The sequence below is a fragment of the Balaenoptera physalus genome, assembly GCF_965194825.1.
Source record: "Balaenoptera physalus genome assembly, chromosome: 15".
Taxonomy (NCBI): Eukaryota; Metazoa; Chordata; class Mammalia; order Artiodactyla; family Balaenopteridae; genus Balaenoptera; species Balaenoptera physalus.
Window position 1 is genome coordinate 85426483 of NC_138894.1, and position 25940 is coordinate 85452422.

General features: G+C 39.8%; 1 protein-coding gene across 1 annotated transcript in view; it reads left to right on the plus strand.

Annotated features, from left to right (window-relative positions):
- Positions 1 to 25940, plus strand: part of LOC309643622 (uncharacterized protein) — a 462372-nt gene that overhangs the window by 87110 nt on the left and 349322 nt on the right. The window lies entirely within an intron of this gene.

A 25940-nucleotide genomic window follows, 5' to 3' on the forward strand; every position in this document is an offset into this window, starting at 1 on the left:
TAATTCCCAGCCTCTTTACTCCAGGCATACCAAACACCTGACAGTTCCCAAACATGTTATACTTCCTCCTCTTAGCCTTTGCATATACTTCTTCCTGTAAACCTTTCTCACTATTCTGGCCAAATTTTAAAATTTTTAGAATTTTGTTCTGAATTTCCCTTTTGGAAGCAGGTTCCTCTGAACTCTCAGAAAGGATTTCATGCCCTCTTGAGAGACTCTACAGTACCCTATTCTCACATATTTAGTAGTATTCTTTATTCTTGATTGACATTGTGCATTAACTTCTTGGTCTTTGTGAAATTTCATTACCACAGAGATTCTATCTCATCTATCATGTTGCCCCAGCAGGTGCCAGGGAACCATAGACGCCTATTCAGCTTGAACAGCTCACATCCTTCCACTAAGTCCTGTGCTCCTGGAATAGACTATATATTGAAAGCCCTTCCTCTCCAGCAGGATTCTTTGGCAGTGCTAACTTGCTTGGGTCACTGAGTAGCAAACTGGGGAATCTTAGCATTCCTGATATGGGTCAGAATCGTGCTCAATATGAATCCCCTATCTACCTTGCCTCTTTTTAGCCTTCGCTTTTCCCTTTTGCATTCCTGAACACAAACAAACAGGTCAACCATTGCCTAGTTCCTGTGGCGGAAGACAATTAACTATGTGTTCCTTTAGCAAGCACTCATATCCAGGGCTGGCAAACCCCACACCCGTGGCCTCAGTTATCATCCAATACTGCCACAGTTGTCCTGAATTTTTTCTGTTTACGTGTGCTGATGGATTTAGTCTAGGAGTGTATATGTTTTTTAAGAACTATACTGAGAATCTCAGAAATTCCAAAGATCTTTAATATCCTAAAAGAGATGACACTTGAATGGCAGAATTCAGGTGTTATGTCAGTTTTAGGGGATGTTTCAGAGTGGAACGCCTCTGAAGTCACTTCAAGGACTAACCCTGCCTAGGAGTCCCTTTCTGGCTGTCACAGCCATGTAGATGTTCCTCCCAGGGTCCTCCTTAAAAAAAGGAGTCTTTACTTACTTGTGGGGTGTGATCAGCTGATAGCTTTCAACTATTAGCATTGTCAGGGTATGCCTCATTTCTAGCTCTGGTCATGCTATTCTTGGGCTGGATTCTGGCCAAAGGCTGCAGCGCAGTGGTACAAGAGCCTAACCATTTCTACCCATTTTGGGACTTCTCTGATGGGCCGTTTTTGCTCTGGAGTACCCTGTTGGGATGGCAAAGCATCATTAGATTGGCATCTCCCTGGTAGCTCTCTCCTCTGTCCAGTATTGCTTCCTCCCTTTTCCTTTCACAGATATTCTTTGTCAATAACCCTTTGTACTCTTAACTCCATATCAATGTCTACTTCCTTGAGAACTCTCAATCAGTGACGCTGGCTGTATAGAGTGTGAATAATAACAGGGCATGCAGCTGGTATCTTGGTGGTATGATGGGCTAGAAGGCAAGGGTGGGGAAGTATTGATACTATCATTGCTTCCCTCACCTTGGATATTGACGATCAAAAATGAAGTGTAGGGTCTCTGTTGGGGAGAGGAATAGCATAGGCAGATTTGGGGCTGTCACTGGTTTGACTGTACTCCAGGACCTGTTGTATTTCACACAACTCTGGAGCTGTTGTGGAGAGAGTTGAGTCTAGAAAGGTAGTTTGAGGTCAGCCTTGGATATCATGCCAAATAGTGTGGGTTTTATTTTATAAGGAGTTATTGCATGGAAACAAGGTCATGCTTAATGTACTTTGTGGGATTATCTGGTTTGGGCCCACATTGGGATTTGTGCATTAAATCTATCTAAGCAGAAGCTAATTAATAATCATGTATTTTGGATTTGAGTTTACCTTGGAAATTTGACCTTTAAATATAGGATTAAGTGGGAAGAGGCAGCACATTTCAGGCTCTGAGGTCAGCTGGGTTAATGCCCTCTGATCCTCTTACAGGCTGTCAGCTTCCTCCCCGGCACAGAAGTCCCAGGTTCTTTAGGGATGACACACGGGCAACACTGTGACCAAATGAATACTACATTCTAGGTGGGGCTCTTTCCTGAGTCCCTTCTACTTCCTGACCCGAGGAATGTAGCTGAATAAACATCCAAAAGAAGATCAGAAATTAGGATTGCCAGATTTAATAACAGCAACAAAAAAAACCATAATGTATATTTATATACACATATATAGCATACGTATAGTAAAATATATTCATTGTTTACATGAAACTCAAATTTAACTAGATATTTGGTATTTTATCTGGCAACCCTACCTGAGCCCTCTCCTCTCTGCTTTCACTTTTGGAGCCTAGGTCTAGTTTTAAAGAAAACCAGGCACTTTAAGGCCCTTTCCATTGATTTCCAAAGTTAGCACTGCTTCCCCATACCACTCAGCCCCCAATCCCAAAGGGCTCCACCGAAAGGTCTTCAGAACTCTCCCCCCCAAGCCCACTCCGTACCACCACTGCACCTGCACTTCCCCCAGAACAGAATGATAGCACAGTGATTCAGAGCAAGTGGGGCTGAATTTGACAGACCTGTGCTTCTACCGAGTTCTGCCACTTCTTCTCCAAGTGATCCTGGATTATTTGTAAGTGAAACAACCTCTCGGACTTCGAATTTCTTCATCTGTTCACTAGTTTCAGTATAGTATCTACCCTGATGTTCCTGAGAGGGTTAAAGGTAATAGTTAATCAGTTTACTTATCTGTAAGTCAGAGGACCTAATTCATACCATTTATTTCTGTATCCTCAGTGCCTAGTACAGAACCAGAAACACACAAGAGGCTCATTAACTACTTCTTAACTAGATGAGTAAATTAAGAAATATAAAAATTATCATGTGAAAAATAAGGAAATAATAAAGTCCTCTCTGGATAGTTTATTCATTCAACCAGTATTTTTGAAGTACCTCTCTATGTTATACTTTGTTTTAGGCACTGGTGATACTGTCCTCATGGTTCTCAGTAGAATTGAATTTGTTTGGGATTTTGCGAATAATTCCATTTTCAGTGTAGTAACACCAGGTAGGTGTTATGAGGAGGAAGAGATGAGCCTGGGCTGGGCTAAAGCAGACTTTGTGATCCTCCTGACTTGGGGTTTATGAATGACATAATAGGAGAAAGAGCATCCCTAGCAGGGGCATCCAAGATGAAAGGTAATATAGGATCTCTCAGAGGTGTGTAGGACACTAAGGTGAGAGGTGAGGGTGCATGTTGGTAATTTGGGAATTTGGATCAGAAAAGTTGGCTGGGGCAAGATTTTTAAAGCCAGAAAGAGTTCAGACCTGATCTGTGTTGTTTTGTTAGGGCTCCCTAGACTGAGTAGCTTTAACAACAGAAATTTAATTTCTCACAGTTCTGGAGTCTGGAAGTTGAAGATCAAGGTGTCAGTGGGTTTGATTCCTTCTGAGGCTTCTCTCCTTGGCTTGCACATGGCTGCTTTCTTGCTGTGTCTTCACATGGTCTTTCTCATGTGCACCTGCAACCCTGGTGTTTCCCTGGATGTCCAAATCACCTCTTCTTATAAGGACAGTCAAATTGTATTAGGGCCCACTCTAATTACCTCATTTTAATTTAATCACCTCTTTAAAGACCTTATCTCCAAATACAGTCATATTTTGAGGCCCATCTGGAGGTTATGGCTTCAACATATGAATTTTGGGAAAACATAATTGAGCCCAAAACAACATGGTAGGTCAGAGAAATCTGTCAGGAATTCTTGAGCAGGGGGGGTGAGAGTATAAAAGTGAAATAAGTGTGATTGCATCTATATGTTGTGTTGGTAGGAAGGGGGGACTATGTTAAATTAAAACCCCTGAGTTATTAAAAATTTGACTGCTGAATGTCAGCATGGGCCATTACTATCTACACAGTTATTAAAAAAGAAAAATTGCTCTCTTTGACTTATTGCTAATCACTGCAAACTCTGACCACGTAATTTAGTCACGGTTCAAAATGCCTTTGAAAATCAATGATTTTTGTCCTTCAGCCAGCTGTAGCTTATAATGAATATCCTCCCTAAAGTCTCAGCTAATATTAGTTGTTCTTTCAGATTTCAGCAAGGAAACATCATGATTAGACAGGAACAAAAAGAAACTACAAATCCAAGAATACACGTGGCATAACTTTGTATCTTGGTGGTGGCATGGCATGTACTACTTCCTTTCGGTTGTCTATCTTTGTCTAACGATGACTGTTTACATTCTGTCAGCCACTTTCAAAAGTGGAATTAATTGGGCATTTCTGCAAATGGCTGAGTTTTATTAGATTTATTCCTTTTTTTTTTTTGGCATGGAGACTTTTCATTCTAATGGAATGAAAACCCATATTGCCAAGTGGTACAAATGAAATGATCATATATTCTGTTCATTACAATAAATGTATTTTTTGAAAACTTGTTTTAGGTACTGTGACTGACACTGAAGATGTAGAGATGATTTAGAAATGCTACTCCTTTCCAGAAATTCCTGGTGTGGTTCACCACTGAAATTCTGGTATTATTATGCCTTCAGTATCCAGCTTTATTCTAGTCTTCCCAAAGATCTTTGACAATGACCTCAATGTGTTTCAATTTACAAAATTTTTTATCCTTTATTTTAAAATCTATTTTTTTGCATTAAAATAGAAAATGAAACTCCCTCCTTTTAAATGCCAATCATTAATCTTTTAAAATTTCAGAACAAATTTTGAGGATTAACCTGTTCTCACCATCACTACCATTTGTTTATTTAATCTAGGCTACCACTGCATAATTGTTTTTGACAGTTTAACTTTCTATTATTTATTTACAACTTGGTTTTAAATTATTGACTTTCACCTGAGTTTTACCCCATTGTCTTAGTTGCTGTTCCTTATAGACACTCCAAGTATTCTAATGTATGAAACTTGTTTTTCATTTCTATGGCACTGCTTTCTTGGATTTTTGATGTATTTATTGCTAAGGCTAATGTGTAGGTGAATGAGGAGAGGCAATTAGTGTTTTGGTTAAACCAAACTTTGGAAATTTAGAAGGCAGACAGAATGAAGCTTGGTGCAGATGGGTATATATTTAAAAGGAATCAAGTTTAAAGATAGATCTGAAAGAAAGAAGAATTAATTCAGTTACTGGTTAACACTTATCCATTTAAGCCAGCTGTGCTCACTTGATTTGTTTGAACTTCAGTCTTTATTTTTTTTTTGTCTTCCTGACAGCCTTTAGTGTCCCAAGTAAAGGTGTAGAGGAGGACTTAAATAATCCTCATCAGGGAGTTGGGAATGACTGTTTTCACATTTCTTGCACCTGATCAAGGCATTAAGTCTTAATATACAAACAATTACCATTCACATTAGGACTACAAAAGAACCTCATTAATATATGTGCTAATTATTTTCCTTTGATGTGATTATAGTCCTTAACTAGGCTATAGTTATTATATGTCAATACTACCGGTTCTCCTGTGGCCTCTCTCCATAGCACCCTTGGCAGAAGTGAAGAGAAAGCTGCAGTATTCTGTGCACTTCTTGTCAGACTTCTTTTTGCTTCTCACTCCCCCCCCAGTACTCACAATTTTACCACCATCAAGATCACTCTCAATATTAGTCTGTCTAGGCTGGCTGCTCTCTAACATAAACCCCCGAATCCCCGAGTTTTAACAGAATAGTGTTTATTTCTCTCCTACATAACAGTTAAATACAGGTGGTTTCCTAAGTGGTGATTCCAGGGCTCAGGCTGCTGCATCTTGTGGTGTCATCCTCCAACAGGGACTTGGGGTCCTCTCCTGTATCCTCTGTGCCTGTACTGTGGGTGGGGGAAGAAAGAGTATGGAAGACTGTGGGAAGTTCATCTGGTTTCCTGGAAGGAGTGTGTATTAGTTTCCCACTGCTGCTGTAACAAATAACCATAAACTTAGTGACTTAAAGCAAGATAAACTTACTAATTTACAATTCTGGAAGTCAGAAGTCCTAAAATGGAAGTGTTCAAAGGAGAAAATTCCAAGTCATGCTGTCTGAACTCACTTTAAATTTAGGAGTCCAGATCTCAATGGATTCTTAGTGCTGTGCCCAGTAATTCTACTGCATTTTCCTATTCCAGTGATTCTCAACCTTTAGTAAGCATCAGAGTCACTTGGAGGGCTTTACAAAACACATATTGCTAAGTTTCTGATTCAGTTAGTCTGGGTGGAACTGGAGAATTTTCATTTCTAACAAGTTTCTAGATGATGCTGAAGCTGCTGGTCTAATGACCACACATCAGGATCCGCTACCATAGTCCACTCATTCTTGCATTTTTCTAATTACTTCACATCTCCTCTAGCCTCATTACCAACACCTCTTCTATTATCCGCACTTTCAGTGGGTGGCGACCTTGAATCCTGCATCAGTGCTTCTCAGACTGTGAGTGGGGAAGGATTTTTCTTTTTTATTTCTAGTCTGTTGCTCTTTTTTATGATTTCTAAATTTAAAAAATTTTCAATCTGCTACTTTTTAAAAATACTATAAGTGTTTATTCTGATGTGCAAAAAAAGGAAAAGAAGAAAACAAGAGCAGACCAAAAAGATGAACCTTAGATTTTTAATATTAGATTCAACAGACATAAGAATACTCTGACAATTTGTCATAATACTTTCTAAATACATACTCTCAATTATGTCCTCATTTTATTGGGAGCCAGGAAACAATGGGTGGTGGACCAGCGCCTGTCCGTAGGCCGCAGTCTACGGACACTGCTCCATATCCCTGAAAACAGAGAAGTCAGAAGAGGCCTCTCTCATACCCATCACACATATCTACCCATGCATCCTTCCCAAATATTCTCCCTTACTAGATATAAACTATCAATGCTCTTATAAAGGATTAAATGCTTTTGTCTACTCCATGCAATTGTTCAAGCAATTATTTTTTCTTTTTCTCAAATTCCTTTTGTTTTCTTTACTACATTCCCATCAGAAAAACAACAATAACAACAAAGAACCAGTGGTACTTTTTATTTTTTTTTGTGTGAATAAAGGTTTATTCAGGGTCTTATTGAGGACTAAAAACTGGGAGATAGCCTCTCAGATAGCTCTGAGGAACTGCTCCAAAGATGTAAGGGGGAAGCTAGTTTATATGTGATTTTTGTTAGGGAGTACATGCAGTTGAGTATACATCTTGGTGAAAAATTATTGAGAGTCACAAAGAACAGATGTCTCAAGTTAATGATTCTAGTGCTTTTCTATGTATGGCAAGGTACTTTTTTCCCTGTTTAAAAAAATAGACTTTCTATACCTCGTATTTCTCTCTAGATAGTTCTTTTACAACAAAACTCTTCAGAAACACTCATAGTCATAAAAAACCCCAGTGCTGTCATGGGAGCTACAGATCCTTCAACCTCTCTGAAATGCTGGTCCAGAATTAAATGACCTTGTGTTGTTAGTGCTCACCTGTTGTGGGTAGATGGATGCTAAGGGATTTGTCTGTCTTCATGAATATGTCTTTCACCAACTCCCCACCCAACTCCCTCACCCTCCCACCACCAGTTAAGTAAGGCTGAGGCTTGTAGTTCAGTCATTGTGGTTGCCTTCAATACATCATTACTGGAAACACAAACTGAGCTGGACCCAGCACCAAACTTAATGTCATCTAACCACTTACCTCCCAAGAGACCCAGTTAACTACCGTTTCCCACAAAGCTTTCTTTGCAATTTCTGCCTTAATTTGAGACAATTTCAATTAATGTTTCAAACGCGATTTCATTAGACAATGTCAAGCAATTAATACAAATGAAGATCTATTGCAGTTATTGTTTTCCTTTCCTCTGCTTTGTAATACCCATATTAAGAGTAATCATTTGTCTGGCATGATTTGTCTTTGCATAGTCTTGACCCTCATTGCCTTCCAAACTTTTATCTTCACACATGCAGATTTTTCTTACTTTAAATATAATTTGGCTAAGGTGGTTGTTGCTTTTGTCTTGTGAAAATTTACAGAATTGTCATCTCCTATCTTGACTTTTTTCCTCATTCTTATCCAGTTTCACCCATTTTCTCAAGATGCTGTATTTTCTTTGAAGTGCATTAATGTAATTTATTCTACCTTCTTCACATTATCTATTTGTTTGATAAAGGAATCACCTCTCTGTTTTGCTGCCTTCTCTCCCTCACCAAGACATATTTTCTTTTGCCTTCTCAGGGTCCACTTCCACTTCTGAGTCTATCTTGACCTGACTCTGTGAGCGTAGGGATGTGTGATTTCCACATAGCATTCCTACCAACTTTGACTTTTGTAGCTATGGGAGTGGGAGGAGGTCGTAAAAAGTACTTTAGAGGCTGTAAGTCTCTGTTATAATCTTGTTCTTTTCTTTCCTGAAGATTTGTCAGCAGATACACAAGAGGGGCCTAGTGTACTGCTCTCCTTGACCTAGAGTAAGGAGAGCAAAGAATCCCAGTCATGCTGGGCAAGGAGGAACTTGGCTTTTTTGGTATTTGCCTTTAACCTAAAGCCTCAAGGATAAGTCTGATATAGCAAGGATAAGAGCTGTTCATCAACTTGCCTAAGTCAGGGTACCTAACTTATCCTGATTTGCCTGGGCCTTATCCAGTTTTAACTCTGAAAGTCCTGTCTCTTGGGAAACCCCTCAGTCCCAGGTAAACCTGGACAGTTGGTTACCATATATGGTTCAGAAGCCTCTTGTTCTCTTCCAGATATGGATGACCAAAGACCTCTCCTGGCAATGTGCTTTCAGGAGTGTGCTTTCTTCTTTGTCAAACTGAAGCTACAGAGCTGTCCTCAATTTGTGTCTGTGTATATGTAGAGGGTAGGTGGGTGTGAGACAGTGAGAGAGGGTCAGAGTTTGGCAAGCAAGGAGAGGCAAAAAATCCTCATAATATGAATAGCATAAAGATATGGGGACTTCTCTGTTCCCACCATCATTACAAATTTTTCATCAGGTCATTGCAAATCTTCCATCAGGGACTGACTATGCAACATCTCTGCTGCAAACCTCACTTATCATTTGTTATCAATGCTTACATATGAAATGGCAAAATTCCTTTGACCTGGGCCAAACAGGAATGGATGGGAAGCCCTTCTTCTCTCCTCATGTTCTTCCAACTCAGGGAAGTACTAGGGAAGAAACTTCTACCTCTCTCTACCATTTAGTAGCTCTTCCTCAAGGGAGAGGTAGTGGCTACTTTGGTTGTCTAGAAGCTAACATTTATAAGGCTATATTTTACATTGCAGCGTTACTTTTGACCTTTAAAGTTGTCGATTGTCTCCATCCCATTTCTCTCTTTCACTGTCTTCCTGCTGAATCTTTAAGAGGGCCAAGGGCTATCTTCAATGTCTCTCTGCAGGTGGTAAGCTTCTCTGCTTGCAAGTGGGTAAGAAAACGGACAAGAAATCTACTCTTCAGAGAAATTCTCCTCTTGGGTGGATTCTAAACTCTATATAAAATGGTGTAGTGATTGTAGCATTAAGTTCAAGTTATATTTTTTAGTCCATTTTTTACCAGAGAGTACACACATTGAGGCTATTGGATGTTGGAGGCCACTAATAGTGTTGATCCCAGTTAAGCAGCAGCAGAAAAGGGACAGGTACCCTTAGCTAGGAGAAAAGGACAAATCCTTGGAAAAGTTTTTTCTTGCTTCATTTTATTATTCATTCAACTTAGAGGCAAGCTGATTTACCATTAATCTATTTACTATCTCTATAGTTTTGTCTTTCCAGAATGCCATATGATTGGAATCATATAGTATGTAGCCTTGTCAAATTGGCTTCTTCCTCTTAGAAATAAACACTTAAGATTCATCTATGTCTTTTCATGGCTTCAAACCTCCTTTATTTTTATCATTGAATAATATTCTATTGTATGAATATACCACATTTTGTTTATCCATTTACCTATTGAAGGACATCTTAGTTGCTTCTGGTTTTTGGTTATTATGAGCAAAACTACTATAAATATTTGTATTCAGATTTTTGTGTGGACATAGGTTTTAAAATCAGTTGGGTAAATACATAGGAGCATGATTACTAGATAGTATGGTAAGACGTGTTTAGTTTTATAAGAAGCTGCAAAATTGTCTTTCAAAATAGTTGTTTCATTTTGCAATAAATGAGAGTTTCTGTTGCTTTGCATCCTGGCCAGAAGTTGATATTATCAGGTATTTGGATTCTGGCCATTTAAATAGGTGTGTGGTATGATTTTTATGAAAGAAAAATACACGTACATTTGTCAGTTCCCCAATGAGCCTTTGTTCTACATGTTTTTTAGAATAAAGACTTAGAAAGCTCTATGTCAATATGTCTAGCTGTGGATACATGCCAGTCTTGAGGAAGTCATTTCTAGGATTGGGCCAGGAACTTGACATAAACTGGAAAAATCCAGCTCAATTGATCCAGACTAGAGGTTAAAAACTCAAATGCATATTGAAACCAGCAAGGTATATTCTTCAGTGAAGTGGGCCCCCTAGAAGACAATAACGGTGGATGGTGTTGCAAACTGGGAGAGGCATGTCTTGTCCACGTTTGGAATAACTACTCTGTTCCAACTTCTTGTTGCCACAGGAAATCAGTCACAGTGTGACCAAATCTTCTAATTTTCCAAGAGACTTGGGAATCTGAATTTTGTATGAAATCTCCTGATTTATAAATGCGGGGATCTAATTAAAATCCTCTTGAAATACTCTTCAGGGCAAACAAACAGAAGCTCAAGCCTCTAGGTTGCCATCACTGATTGAGATATTTGTAAATAAAGCACAGCTGACCCTGGAAAACATTTTTAAAGGGTTTTCAATTTGGGAAGTTTCATGGTCTGAATTATATTTAAAAAAAATACTCCTGAAAATGTCTTGGAGAAATTCAATGGATATCAGATAGAGAAAACATTTAATGCTATTGGCAAGAGATTGTGCCACTTGGACTGGAGTTTTGGCAGTACAATTTGGAATTGGACAATTTATGGGAAATTTGAGAAGTAGATGCATTTGGTGATGGATTGGATAGAGATAGGTTAAAGCAGGAATATGGATCAAAATTCATTCTACATGAGGAGCAAGAAAATTTTATTAAAGTGGAGGAAAGAACAAGGTATGTGGTATTATAATCTCCATTTTACAGGTGAGAAAACTGAGATCTTGAGAGATTAAGTAACTTGCCAAAAATCACACAGAATAAAAAAATCAGACCCAGGACTTCTGATTCTTAATTCAGGATTACTGTCTCTACCTCATGATTCCTCACGTGTTTTCATTGTTTTGACTTGAAGTGAATGATAGAAGGAGTTGCTGAATGATTTTGTTTAGGTGCAGCACTTGGTAGAAACAGTAGTGCCCCATTGATTCTGATATCCTCTAAACTGGAAAAGGAATGAAGAATCATGAGTACTTACCCACAGCCAAGGTTACAGAAGAAAATTATATTGATGGAGTGAAGAATTACAGGTTGACAAACCTACTTTTATGCTGTGAAGGAAAGGAAAGATAGTGAAGAAAGTGAGAAGACAATTGCATGGGGTATTAAACTGCTAGTGCAAGAAAACTGCAAGTCATATTTTTATTTATCTGTTCTAATTAATGTCTAAGAAGTTTGAGAGATTAACATTGGGCTTCTTCTGTGCTGTCTGGCTTCTATATTTCTAAATTAGAATCAGATAATTGCTCCCATGAAGGATATGTGGACTGATAGAAACAAAGATGTGCTGTGTAAGAGAGAGCTTTACAAAGCAGCTGAGTGGAAGAGGAGGAAGTAAGTAGGAACAGAGCTGTCATCTGAGAGATGGCTTCTCTTCTGGTGTCTCTTCTGGAAACATGTAACCAGCTTGATTCTCTAAAGTGAGTGCTTCAGACCACAGAGAGACTCTCTCTGCCCCTAACATGGGTCGTAAGCCTAGACACTCAGATAAGCAGGTGGTATATGGGCTGCATTGAGTCTATTGGAAATACCTACTCAGTAATAAAGAAGGAGAGTGCTTCAGGGGGAAGAGATGAAGGGAGATGATACTCTTTGTTCATATAAATGCCTTCATTAGCTATTTGAAGTTGGAGGATGAGACCTTAAAACCATGGATTGGTTGGTGTCCAGAAATCAGGAGGGACAGCTATATCTCTTTGCTTTGGAAATGAAAAGAAATGTATGCCTGCATCTTAGCAAAGGAGAGGGGGAGGGAAGAGCAAGGGGAAAAGGAAAGTGTTGCCTAAAATGACATAGAGAGTTGAGCGATATTAAAAGAGGAGGAATGTTTAATACTTAATTTTAAGTGTTATTATCATGACCATGTAAACCAACTTCCTCCTGTGCCAGTGTGTCAATGTTCAGTAAAATCTGCTATTCAGCTCTATTAGTTTCCTGGGGCTTTTGTAACAAAGTACCACAGAAATGGGTGACTTAACAGAAATTTGTTGTCTCACAGTTCTGGAGGCTAGAAGTATAAAATCAAGGTTTTGGCAGGGTTGATTCCTTCAGAGGGCTATGAGGTAGAATCTATTCCATTCCTCTCCCTTAGCTTCTGATAACCTTAGGTATTCCTTGGCTTGTATATGCTGATTTCCCTGCATCTTCACGTCATCATGCCTCTATCTGTCTCTGTTTCTGTGTTCAAATTTCTGTCTCTGTGTATAAATTTTTCTTATAAGGGTATAGTCAGATTAGATTAGGATCCACCCTAATGACTTCATCTTAACTATATCATCTGCAAAGACCCTATACTCAAATAAAGTCATATACACAGGTACTATGGGTTGACATTTCAACATATTATGTGGTGTGGGGGGCTGAAATTCAGTGTATAAGAACAACAAAATCTGTTTTGTATCTTTTATTTTTGTATTCATTCATTCATTCATTCATTCATTTGTTTATTACTGGAGTAAGATGAGGAGATTGTGATATCAGGGAAAGGGGGTGCATGCTACACCAGAGTCAAGATATTGAATAACAAGGATAGCACTGAGGGGATGATGGTATGATTAAAAAAAAAGAAAAAGAGAAACAAAAAAACTCAACTAATATTATGGAAACCATGACTAAGATCAAGAATTGAGTCATAAACCAACTGCTCTCCTCCTTACCCCCGAGTTTATTTCTGGAAAAAAAATGGGTTTGAGCCTTTTTCATAAGATAGAACACATCAAATAACACTCAGTTTATAATTTTCATCAGCGAGCTTTCACTTTACAGTACTCAACTCTATTTTACACAAAATTCTTACTCTAAGATGCAGCCTAGCATGTTCATACGATGGCTGCCAAAGAGTTTCATGATACAGGAGAAGACACACTAACCAACCTGGGGGCTGTACTTATCCTTGGAATACCAGCCCAAAGTCAGAGGGAATTTATGAAACAATTCTGAGATTATCCTCATAGTTTAATCTCTCTCTCCATATTTCATACAGATCATCAGTTATATGCAGTATTTTGCAAACATTTTGGCTAAAAACATCCTCTAGCCAGTTAGGCATGAAAGAATCTTGGAAACCAAAATCTCTGTGTCCTTACTTTCTTTGCATTTATTGCTGTCCAGGAGGGCTTAGGAGTTCCACAGCAAATATGCTTGCTATTGATCAAACAACTGAGCAAGAATGTTCAGCTGAATGGGCTCACACTGGGAGCCACAACATTAGCAAACCTAATTTGAGAGAGGCCATATGCAATGTGAAAGAGCGGGTATTCTCAGGCACTGGAGAGAAGGATTGCGAATTGTGAATAGATACTATACTATGGAGATGTTGCAGTGCTGCAGGACCTATGAGGCAGGGAGGGAAAGCCAACCGACAGGAAACCCACGAAAATGTACGCAATCCATCTGCAACCTCAGAATGTCAAATATCTCTCTCAATGACTTTGGGCTACTTACTTATACTTGCATGTTACTTGAAGTCAGTAATATGGGTAGAATCTACTTAGATTCTATGGAAGCAAGTTTTCTCAGAAGTATGGCTAGAACTATCTGCATGTCAGCTTTTTTTTCTGAACCATGTACTAGCTCACTGAAGACCTCTGAATGTGTCTTAAAATAGATATACTGGTCCAAAGGACGATTGGAGTGAGTGGTTATCATTATTTATGGTATAATTCTGCTGGAAGAATATGAACTGCTATGTAGAACTGGGGGATTTCTCCAATTCCCTGATTAGTAAGGTTAATTTTAGGCAAAAGGGAGAAGGCATTGGTGTTGCTTACTCTCAGGGAATAGCCTGGGACAAAACATCAACACTGGAAACTCTAGCTCTGATTGGGGAAGAAGATGTTGGTATGGGTTTGATTTAGCCACCTGAGGTTGAGTTCCTGACGGTTAAAGGACCTGGAGAGCAGAGATGAATATGCTTTCCACCTACGCTTTTGGGAGGAGGTAGTCCTCAGAACATGATTGGTGACCACACTCACAAATTGCTCTCTGTACTCGAGTCTTTGGGGCGTATGCTGGTAACGGCTCAGGACATTGTGATGGGGGTGATGGGGATGAACCCAGCCATGGAAGACAGTATTGCTCAGGTCCCCGTGGGGAGTACCTGTGGAGCAGAATCCTGGAATTCTGATGAGAAGAATTACCCTTCGTTCTGACTATAGCAAATGATGATGGATGTTTCTAAGGAAACGTTGCTTATGCCAAGAGAATCTGGCTTGAATCATGTGGAAGCTGAGGCTTGGGAAGGATGAGAATATGCAAGTGGGCTGGAAAGCTAAGCCATCTATTTCTGTAGTAGTGATCCAGCTCACTGCTAGAGTTTCCCACTTCTTTTCTGGAGGTAAAGACTCTGAGAGAGTAGACAGCGACCCTCCATAATAATACTTCTTAGTGTTTGGAGGTCAGAGTTCCAGGAGAGAGTTCTGACTCCAAGTGTGAAGAGGAATGTTGGGAGACAAAGCTGGGCTTCAACCTACTGTCCTGGACAAATGAGAAGATAAGAAACTTTCCCCGGGTTTGAAGAGACCCCGTATGGATGTCATCACTGTAGAGCGGAGGGTGGGAAGAAATGTCTCCATCATCCAGTAAGAAAATGAGGGTGGAAGTTTCCTAATTGGCCAAAGGAGGGAGGTGAGCAAGCCATGATCTGGGTGGAAAAGCTCCCTATACTTCCTGACATTATTTCATGTGGGAATGTTTGAAGAGAAGTCTGTACATGCTCAGAAGACACCCAAACTTCTTGGAGATATTGGAAAGATAAGGAGTGACAATCACATGGAGAAGGATGTTTGAGCCAGTTTCATTAGAAATGGAAAAAGACAGGATACCTCAGTGGATATCTGGGTTATGCAAGTGTGGACTGTCCACTTGATTGTCATGTTTTAGTTTGTAAGTAGCCTGAAAGGAGGCCGGCAGGAAAACCTGGGAGTAGGGAGGCTAACCCAGGACACTACAATGTGCCACCGTCAGGATCTCAAGAATCCAGTTTGGGAAGCAGGACACCTTCATCTCTCTCCTGGAGAGCCACGTGCTACCATGGAGGAGCTCAGGTGTTGCAGGGTCAGACAGACTTGGGTCTGAATCCTGTCCCTGCCAGGCCAGTTATGTGACCTAGTCTAGTATTTGTGTCTCACTTTCCTCATCTGTAAAATACAAGATTTTTTTCAAGGTTGGTACGAATATATGTAAAGTTCACGGCAGGTACTCAATTGTTGCCGATTGTTATCATCTCACTGTGCCTTGTAGGGTGCCCTGTGCATAATAAGTGTTCCGTGTGATTTTGCAAAAATACAGCCTTCAACAAGACACGTTTACGCTTGAGTGTGTACTTGCTTTGGTTTGTCTCTGAAGTCTAGTCCAAGCTTCATTATCCTCAGGGGTCCTGCTGTTTCCTCCTCTCTCCTCTTAGAGCAGTAAACTGTAGTGGTTGAGAGTGCAGGCTCAGGCATTAGCCTGCCTAGATTTGATTCCTAGGTCTCCCACTTATCATCTGTATGGCTTGGGCAAGTATCTTAGCCTCTCTTTGTCTCATTTTCTATACCTGTAAAATGGAAGTTATAAAAATCCTGAATCCTCTGAAAGGACCAAATGGATATATGTGAAATGCTTAGAAGAGTAGTAAATGCTCAATAAATTTTAGTTATTATTGCTATAGGTTTTCTTCATACACTATTCATCTAAGAGACACAGTTCCTCCAACATCAAAACAGAGGAGTGCCAGGGAGGGGATGAACATGAGCATGCCTCTGACACTGTGCTTAAAAAGCCACTGGACTGATCTGAACCCACCTTCCGCTTACAGAGCTTTAGAGTACACTGATTATGAGAACTGTCCAAGGTCTGATGGAGGCCAAACCAAGCTGGCTCATGGTAAGCCACCATGCTCCTATTATTGTTCATGTACTGAGTTTCCCATAGGCCAGGGCCAAGCTTAAGTGTCCTGTCATTCTCCAGCATGCAGTACAGGGTGGTGTTCATAGAATGATCATTCATTTACTCATTCATTCATTCTTTATTCATCAAATATTTATTGAGCACTGACCTTGCCAGGCAGCAAGTAGGTAGTCAATGAGCTGGAGAAGCCATACTAGAGGAGGGTTGGAGTCAAGTGGGAAAGGATAGAGTCTCACTGTTGTCCTTGTTCATACAATGACAGTGAATAGAGTGGAGGTAGTTATAGGAAATGCAGTGTTCTGGACAAACCCCATGCAGATTCATAAGAGAATTCCGGGCAGCTGAGCTTCTGCCTGGCTGAAGGTTAGGGGTGGGTCATTAATAATGTTTCCTGAGGCTTACCTCCTTCTCGCACAGAGCACTTTGTCTCCTGTTTTATTTAAGATAGGATATACGCCAAGAGGGGAAGCGAGGTGAGGTTTAAGTACAGCTCAGATTAGAAAGTGAGATCCGTACTTGGCTGAAGGCCACTCTTGCTCCTCTTCCTTTGGGCGCTGCTCTCATGGGCTTGGTTGCCTGCCTGTCAGGGTGGTTTCAAGGCTATAGCTCTCAGTTCCAAAACTTGTTGTTTACTCTCTGAATGTGCAATAGAGGAATTGACTGCATGCTCTCCTTCCCCCCCAGCCTCCCACACTTTGGTGTGCTCTAAGTTAATGCTTTCACTGTTCTCCTCTTTTTTAAAAAACTGTTTTGAAATGTAGATTCTCTAAGGAAAAAACCAAAGAAACCAGTAATCCTATACCTGTATATAGATTTTGCCAACTTTGTGATGAAGCACTCTTACACTCATTATTTTACTTATCCACACAACAGCACTATAAGGCAGGTAGGGAATTTGCGTCCATTCCCACGGATCACCGTTGTGTTCAAGCACTGTGCTATATGGAAACATTTTTGTACATCTCAGATTGCGTTATATTCAGAGGTGAAAGCCCAATAAATGGTAGCATCATGACTGGAAAGCATATTTCATGCTTTCTACCCCAGTTTTCTTACTACTACTCCAAGTGTTTATTAGAATTTTGTTAGAAAGAAGAGAGATGAATGCACATTCTTACTGGACCCATTGATTTAATAGGTCCAGTAAGAAAACAGCAGCCTGAAGAGGTGTAGTCAGTCTTAGAAAATGTTCCTGCTACCTCGCAACTTAAGTACATTCCTTTCAAATTCCTTGTTTATGTTACAGTACAAATGGTGGAACTTCTCTTGCTTCTCCTGCCTAAGGGTAATCCATCCTAATGTGTTTCTCGACTTATTTTTCTCTGAGCTCCTCTTTGTCTCCTGATGTTGATTCTTCTATATATAGGAGGGAGACGTTGATTATCTCCTCTCTCCCTCCTCTATATACAATAACATCCTCTCTATGGGACTATTATCATCTGCATTTTTTAATTGAAGTATAATTGGTTTACAGTGTTGTGTTAGTTTCTGCTGTACAACAAAGTGAGTCAGTTTTATATATATGTATATATATATATATATATATATATATATATATATATATATTCTTTTTCAGATTCTTTTCCATTATAAATTATTATAAGATACTGAATATTATTCCCTGTGCTATATAGCAGGACCTTGTTGTTTATTTTACATATAGTAGTGTGATCTGCTAATCAGATCACACTTGCTAATCCCAAGCTCCTAATTTACCCCTCCCCCACTTCCCCTCTGGCAACCATAGGTTTGTTTTCTATGTATGTGAGTCTGTTTCTGTTTTGTAAATAAGTTTACTTATATCATTTTTTAGATTCCACGTATAAGTGATAACAGATATTTGTCTTTCTCTATCTGACTTACTTCACTTATTATGATACTCTCAAGGTTCATCCATGTTGCTGTAAATGGCATTATTTCATTCTTTTTTATGGCTGAGTAATATTCTATATACCACATCTTTACCCATTCATCTGTCACTTAGGTTGCTTCCATGTCTTGGTTATTGTAAATAGTGCTACTATGAACATTGGGGTGCATGTATCTTTTTGAATTAGAGTTTTCTCCAGATATATGTCCAGGAGTGGGATTGCTGTATCATATGGTAGTTCTATTTTTAGTTTTTATTTTTTTTATTTTTATTTTTTTAAATAATTCTACAGCATTTCTATTGATTGATTGATTGATTGATTGGCTGTGTTGGGTCTTCGTTGCTGCACGCGGGCTTTCTCTAGTTGGGGCGAGCGGGGGCCACTCTTCATCGTGGTGCGCGGGCCTTTCACTATTGCGGCCTCTCTTGTTGCGGAGCAGAGGCTCCAGATGCGCAGGCTCAGTAATTGTGTCTCACGGGCCCAGTTGCTCCGCGGCATGTGGGATCTTCCCAGGCCAGGGCTCGAACCCATGTCCCCTGCATTGGCAGGCAGACTCTCAACCACTGCGCCACCAGGGAAGCCCTCTATTTTTAGTTTTTAAGGAACCTCCATACTGTTCTCCATAGTGGCTGTATCAATTTACATTCCCACCAACAGTGTAGGAGGGTTCCCTTTTCTCCACACCTCTCCAGCATTTATTATTTGTAGGCTTTTTGTATCATCTGCACTTTAACTTATATGAATCTCTCCCAGTTTAAACATTTTTTTCACCTAAATACTATCTACCCCTCCAGCTATCACTATATCTCTTTCTTCCCTATTACAGCCAAAGTTTTGATGGAAATTTTACCTACTTCATCAGTGACTCATCCCTTAGCTCTCTGTAATCTGGACTTGATGTCCAATTTTTCAGTTCACGTAGTTTTTCTGAGGTCATTACTGACCCCTATGTTGGGGATCTAGGGAGTACTTTCTGGTGTTCATACTATCTGATCTCTCTGAAGCGTCTGACTGTGCACTAGGCCTCTCTTTGTCACATCCCTACAGATCATTTGTCTTCAAGTCTTCATACAGTGCTTCATATATGTTTATTAAATGAGTAGATAGTTACTAAATGGCAACTACATGCCAGGTGCTATTCTTAGAACCACGCATTTTGCTGTATTTCAGTACTTTGATCTTTAATAACAAGGTGAGTATGTATTGGGGTACTCCTGCAAGTTCAAAAAGAAATATCAGCTGGATAATATAATAAAGCCAGAACTTACTGGGCGATTGGGGTTGACATGTATACACCGATGTGTATAAAATTGATGACTAATAGGAACCTGCTGTATAAAAAAATAAATAAAATAAAATTCAAAAATTCAAAAAAAAAAAAGAGCCAAAACTTTTGGGGCTGATTTTGCTCACAGAAGCTGAAAATTTATTTATTGGCAATGAGAAACTTTCATGGCCCTTGTTACGAGAACAACACAGAGTCTACTTTATCACCAAATGGAAGGTTCCTAATTTCACACCCTTTACACTTCTTTCCAGATTTTTAGTTTGAATATTCATAAGCCCACTAAGATGAATTATGTTGGAATAAGAACTGTCACTGTGTGATTCAGGATTACCAGAAGAAGAACATTTAGACCAGAAAACAACTTGAAAGTTTTGGGCATCATGCTTTCCCACTATTTGGGAGAAAATAGGAGATTTGAGGAAATTACCTACTTATAAAGAACCACACATTTGTAAACTCCTTGTATTGTAAATTTGAAGAGCAGTTCATAAAATTTGCACCACACTGAGAATTGAAGAATGTTAGATAATGGATCTTAGATTGTCTCTAGTTCATTTTTATCAACTTGGAAATAAGAAAATTGAAGCATGGATTTATGAAGTTATTTGTCCACAGCCAGATAGAACACAAGTGATAGAGTTGGCCCTCAATGTTCAGCATTACTCTGTGAAAGGAGACTGAACCTCCAGACTAAATGTCCACCCTCAGTGCTTCCAAGGCATGTATCACACTGAATTATAATCACTCATTTGCTTTCTAGTCTTCTCTGTTAATCGGTGGCCTCTGAAAGTAGACCTGTGTCTGATTTATATCTGTAACCCAGGCATCTAGCACAATAAAGAAATCATTATTGAGCATATATGCATGGCATAATAGGTACTATGTTGGATGCTTAGTGTACAGGGATGTAAAAAATGATTTAAGTATTAAAATAGACCCTCCCACCCACAATATCTCATTTAATTAATTGATTCCACATGTTTTTTTGAACACTTATCATAGGGAAGGCATTAGGTTAGGAGCTGGGTGTTCAATGGTGAAAAAGCCAGAAATAACTTATACCCACCGGGAACTTAATGTGTGGTGAGAGAGAGATGTTAAATAAGCACTCTAATAAAAAGAGAATTCCAACTAATAATACCTTCTAAGAAAGAAAAGAACATAAATGTATGAGAGAGTGGATATCCGAGTGAAGGCATACGAGGTACATTGGGGATTCAAGACAGGCCTCTCTCTGAGGAGAGGACACTTTAGCTGAGACCTGAGTGATCAGGTGTCATGAGAAGAACATCCCAGGAGGCTGCAACAATATGTGCGGTGGCCCTGAAACAGAAAGGAACATGATGTGATGGAGTCATCTGGCTAAAGATCACTGAGCAAAAAGGAGAGAGGTGCAAGGTCAAGTGGGAAAGGTGGGCAGGGTCCAGATCATGATGGTAATAATAAGGGATTTGGATTTTATTCAGACTGTAATCCAATTTTTCAAAATAGCCCTCTTATTTTAGAATAGCTTTAGATTTTGAGAATTACTGAGACGATAGTACAGTTTCCATATATATCACATCCAGTTTCCCTATTATTAACATCTTACATTTGTATAATACATTCATCACAATTAACCAATATGGATACTTTATTATTAACTAAAGTCCGTATTTTATTCAGATTTACTCAGTTTTCCTCTAATGCTATTTTTCGGTCTCATTATCGCATTCAGGATACCACATTAGGATTAGTCATCAAGTCTCCTTAGGCTCCTCTTGGTTGTGACAATTTCTCAGACCTGTGTCTGATTTATATTTCTATCCCAAGTATCACAGGATGCTAGGGCTCAATAGGTTTGTTGAGTATAGAAACACAGGCACTAATCTCTCTCTCTCTCATCCTATCTCTATCTTTAGCTCTACCTATGTCTCCACACTACATGTATATACAACATTAAAATTTTCCTGCCTATCTGTTCTTCATTAAAATGGGGCACTGTTGTTGGTGGTCCTGGACACAGATCCACAACCACTGCTCTGCTGAGCTTATTTCTCCGGCTGCCAAGGGCTGCCTTTAGGATCCCCTCTTTGGAAACTTCCACTTATGTAAACGGATACATAAATGCAAGTTTTTGAATTTTAGAAGAGCTCTATTAACTTCTGCCTTAGTGCCAGGAGTACTTCGGGTTCCATGACAAACATATCATTTTAATCCCCTTGCTTCTTGCTTTGGCTGATATCCTTGTTCCTTCATGACTACCATTTCCTGTTCACTCCCTGTCTTCAACCTGTTAGCAAGAGCTGAGGAAGCGTGGGACCAGGGCTTCCTTTGACTTTGAACTATGATCAGTGGCTCCTTTTCAAGATGTCTCGTTCTAGAAAACAAAGAACTTTCTGCTTTCTTCCTGTTACAAAGGAGCTAGTGGCCCTAGAACAACCTTGTACCTTCCTCCCACCTGACTCGCCCTAGCTTCTGAGCATGCTGGCCTCAGAGGACAGTGCAGACAGATCCCTTCTTTCTTTTGGTTCTCAAGTCCTGCTTTACTTCCCACACGAACAGACTTAGGCTACCTGAGTGGCAAACAAATTTCCCTCTAAAGTAGTCAATGCTGTTTGCCAAAATATATTTTTTTCCTCACTTAAAATTTGATTACAAAAGTAGTGACCCTTTGTCTCTGTCACCTCCAACTTTCTTGAAAGGCTTTTCTTCATACCACAAAGAATAAGTGATTGTAAGCTTTGTGAGGGCAGGACAGGGCAGGGACTTTTCTTATCCATGTATCTGTTGAATTGCTAGTAGGAATTGTAGTCTGGGATTTGGTTTCTTAAAGCAAAATGGAAACAGAAAGTAGAAGGAAATATGCATTTTATACCAGCAGGTACATTGACAGCAACAAAAAGTGACAACTGATAATTCTAATTTTAAATATGTCTTCTGACACAAATTAACAGAGTAAACACAAGTACTCATAGGGACATTTAGTTGAGGGGCGATCCTATCACATACTTTAGAGACTTCAGGGCAGATAACAGCATATTAATATTCCTAATAAAAATCTTCAGTTGGTAGGAAAAAGCTAAATCATGTTAATTCTTTGGAAGATTTATATCTCAGATATCTTCATTAGAAGATATTACACACATATATGCTGAATTTTCACAGGACTCAGAAATTTGGGGGGCCAACGAGGTCACAGGAATAGAAACTGAAATTTCACAGGCTTATACATACACCTTCTATAATACCATTGCCCTCCTAAGTGTTTCTAGAAGTCCCTGGGGAGTACATTACTTGTTTCTGGAAAAAATTCTGCTCCTACTGGGTGCAGTGTTTGCTCTGCCTACCACTGCAGTTTTTCTGGCCACTGTGTTGCTATGCTGGGCCCCCTGGTCTCTACAGGTCCCCAGTGCCCCCTGGACACTATAAACTCCACTGGGCAAAGTGTGATATCAGTTTCTATTGAGGATTCTACCAATATACTTGAGCCTTCCAGATGTGAATGCTGCTCTATGATGCGTGGTGAAAGATGCACATCTTCCCCAGTGTTACAGCAATGCACCTGGGTCCCAAAGTTGTATAGAATTTTAGTATAAAGGTTCTTTCAGAATTTACATACAGCACCCCTGAATCCAGTGAGGACTGGGCCAGAAGATAAGTCCTAGAGATAGTTTCCATGTTATAGTCAGATCAAATTTTCCCCTTAATGACTCAGGATTTGCTTATTGACTCAATGTCAGGAAGCCTTTTTCCTTCGCTTAGGATTAATCTCAGAAAGTTCCTCGTTCTTCATGGAGGTACTTGTCTGGAAGGTTGCCCCATAATCTTACTGATATGCTCAGATACATATGAATTCATTCCTTTCTCCCTTCTTTCTTTCCTTTTTTTCTTTCTCCTTCCCTCCCTCCCTCACTCCCTCCCTTCCTTTCTTCCTTCTTTTCTTCATTCTTCTTCCTGCCTTCCTTCCCTCAACAAATATTTTATGGAAACGTACCAGTTGCCAGGTACTATCTAAATGGTAGGACCATAGCAATGAACAGAATATACAATGTCTGGTCTTTCAGGGAGTCTTGTGGGAGAAACATAAGAAAAAGTAACCAAATATATGGGGTACTATTTAGATGGGATGATCATAAAGGCTTGGGTCAGGCACCATTGCAGCAGAAACATGAATAAGTCACCTTTTATCTGCTACTCACATTCCATTAAAATGTGTTTAGTGATCTTTGTGAGTGTTAGACTTCAAAGTGTTCAACTTTCCTGAGAAATATATTTTAAAGTATTATATTTTGATCTCATTTACAGACTGTTACTTAGGGCTGTTTTTCTCTTATTTGGGTCCCATTGGGGGGACTCCTTGTCACTTTCTGCTCTCAGATCAACACTTTGAAGTGTGATTGTGTGTATAAGAGGCCGCCCTTGGAGAATACTTGACCACCTTGTAACTATGAGGCCCAGAAATCTCACCTTCAGCTAAGGCTGCACCTTCAGTAGCTGCTTAGAATCTAAAATTCTCCTTGGGCTTTGGCTACCCACCCACAATGCTGGGGACATTTTCTGTCAGGTGTTGTTCTGAATTATCAACAAAGGAGACATAGGATTACGTCCGTTCAGTGGCACAGAAACTACCCAATTGATGTCAAACACGTAAGTTTCCTCTTACTCCAAGTACTGAATTCCCTTTTCTTCACCTGGAGTCTTCATTTGCAGACTCTTTTCTCATGAAGCTCTAACTTGTCATTTGCTCTTGAGTTAATTAAATTTAAAATCTTAAAAGGCTAGAGCTGGAAGTGAACTTGAAGATAATTAGACTCATGAGAAAACATGGCTAGTGGTAAAGCAGGCTGTTCAAGGCCGCACTGAGACGGGCAGTGCCGGAACTAGAGCAGATTTGGGACACTGATGGAGCCTTATGCATGAGGATGAGGTGCAGCTTTGGCTGTATCCACACATCCTACATTGCCTCCCAGGGAGTCCAAATTTTTTTTTTTCCCCCTTAAATGAGATTCTTTATTTTTAATGAAACACAAAGTTCCATTTAAAAATCCAGGTTTTTGATATATATTTATAAAGCTTGAGGACTAACTACTACTTTAATGGCTCTGGCACATTATGACTTTGGGGAAGAAAGGTTTTTTGGTAGAAGGAGAGGTTTTTTTGTGCTCCTTTATTGTTTTGGAGGATTAAGGACTAAGCAGCGTCTGTAGATTATGCAAGTTAGGTTATTTTCTAAAGGTAAGTAAAATCTACTCAGAAACAGTAGGGGTATAGATCTGCCTCATCCTCAAGACTCTGTGCCCATAGATCTTTCTCTATAGGTGCCCACCTAACAAGGTAGCATTTAGATGTATTTCAAGGGGACAAACCTTAATGGAGACCAACTTAAGCAGAGTTCCTCTTCCTTCTTTTAGAATTCTGCTCAGAAGCCCATAAGAACCCTCCTCCTTTCTCTTCTGCAGTTCTAGATCATCAGCCTCCACATTTTTCTGTGGTTCCCTCTATTAAAACACTTACCATGTACTGTAAATATCTATTTATTTGCCTCCCCACCTGGCTTTTTGAAGTCAGGGGCTAAGTCTCCTTTTTGTGCCCATACAGTATTTAGCACAATGCTTGAGACATAGTACATGGTTAATAATTATTTCAATAAGTGAATAAATGAGCAAATGTATAGCTGTACATAGAAAATATTATCCTGGGTCTTTTGAGAAGCAAGTGTCAAGATGGGATTAAAGGTGGAAGTGCTTTATTACAGAAAACACCTGTGAGAGAAAGTAAAGAGGGAGCTGGGAAAGGTTGGAGGCCCACTGGACTGTTGGAAATGTGACCTGGAGTGAAGGAGAGGGAAGAAATGGGGGAGAGGTTAAAGCATCCTAGTCTGCTGAGCAGCCTAAGGAAAGTGGGGAAAGGACGTGGGAGGATCCTCAAGCCAATTTTGATCCAAGAAGTACTGGGTCTCCCTGAGATGGACCTGTCTCCGTATCCCTGCAGAGCCTTCGTGCAAAGTCAGGCAAAGACTTCAGAACATAGTAGTTGGGCACCTCAGTCATTTCTAGCCCCTTTAACTGGAGGTCTGTGAGGGACATCCTAATAGCTGAGGCACATATGGAGGATTTTTGCCTTGTTTCTGAAAGCTGCTTGGGTGGACAGAAGTTTTACAGGGTGCTGGAGAGCTACACAGAGGCAAGGAAATTATTGAGATCCCTGGGCACTGATTCTGCTTTGTCTTCGCTAGCTGAGGATGTGGTCTTACTGGTGCTATTTGTAAGTATAAATGTAAATGTGGAAGAGCATTGAATGCTAGTGTAAGCTACTCAGGGACGGTGATGTTTACCTGTGTATAAAAGGGCAGGAAGTGGCATGCTTGTCTTGCTCCTGATCTTAGAGGAAATGCTTTCAGCTTTTATATGCCAAATAAATAAATAAATAAATAAAATGAAGGGGCAGGGATGCAGCAAAAATTTGGCTTCTTTCTCAGTCCTAGGTGCACCTCACCTGCCACTAGAGGCAGTTGGCCCGTTGTAAACACTGGGTCAAGGAAAGG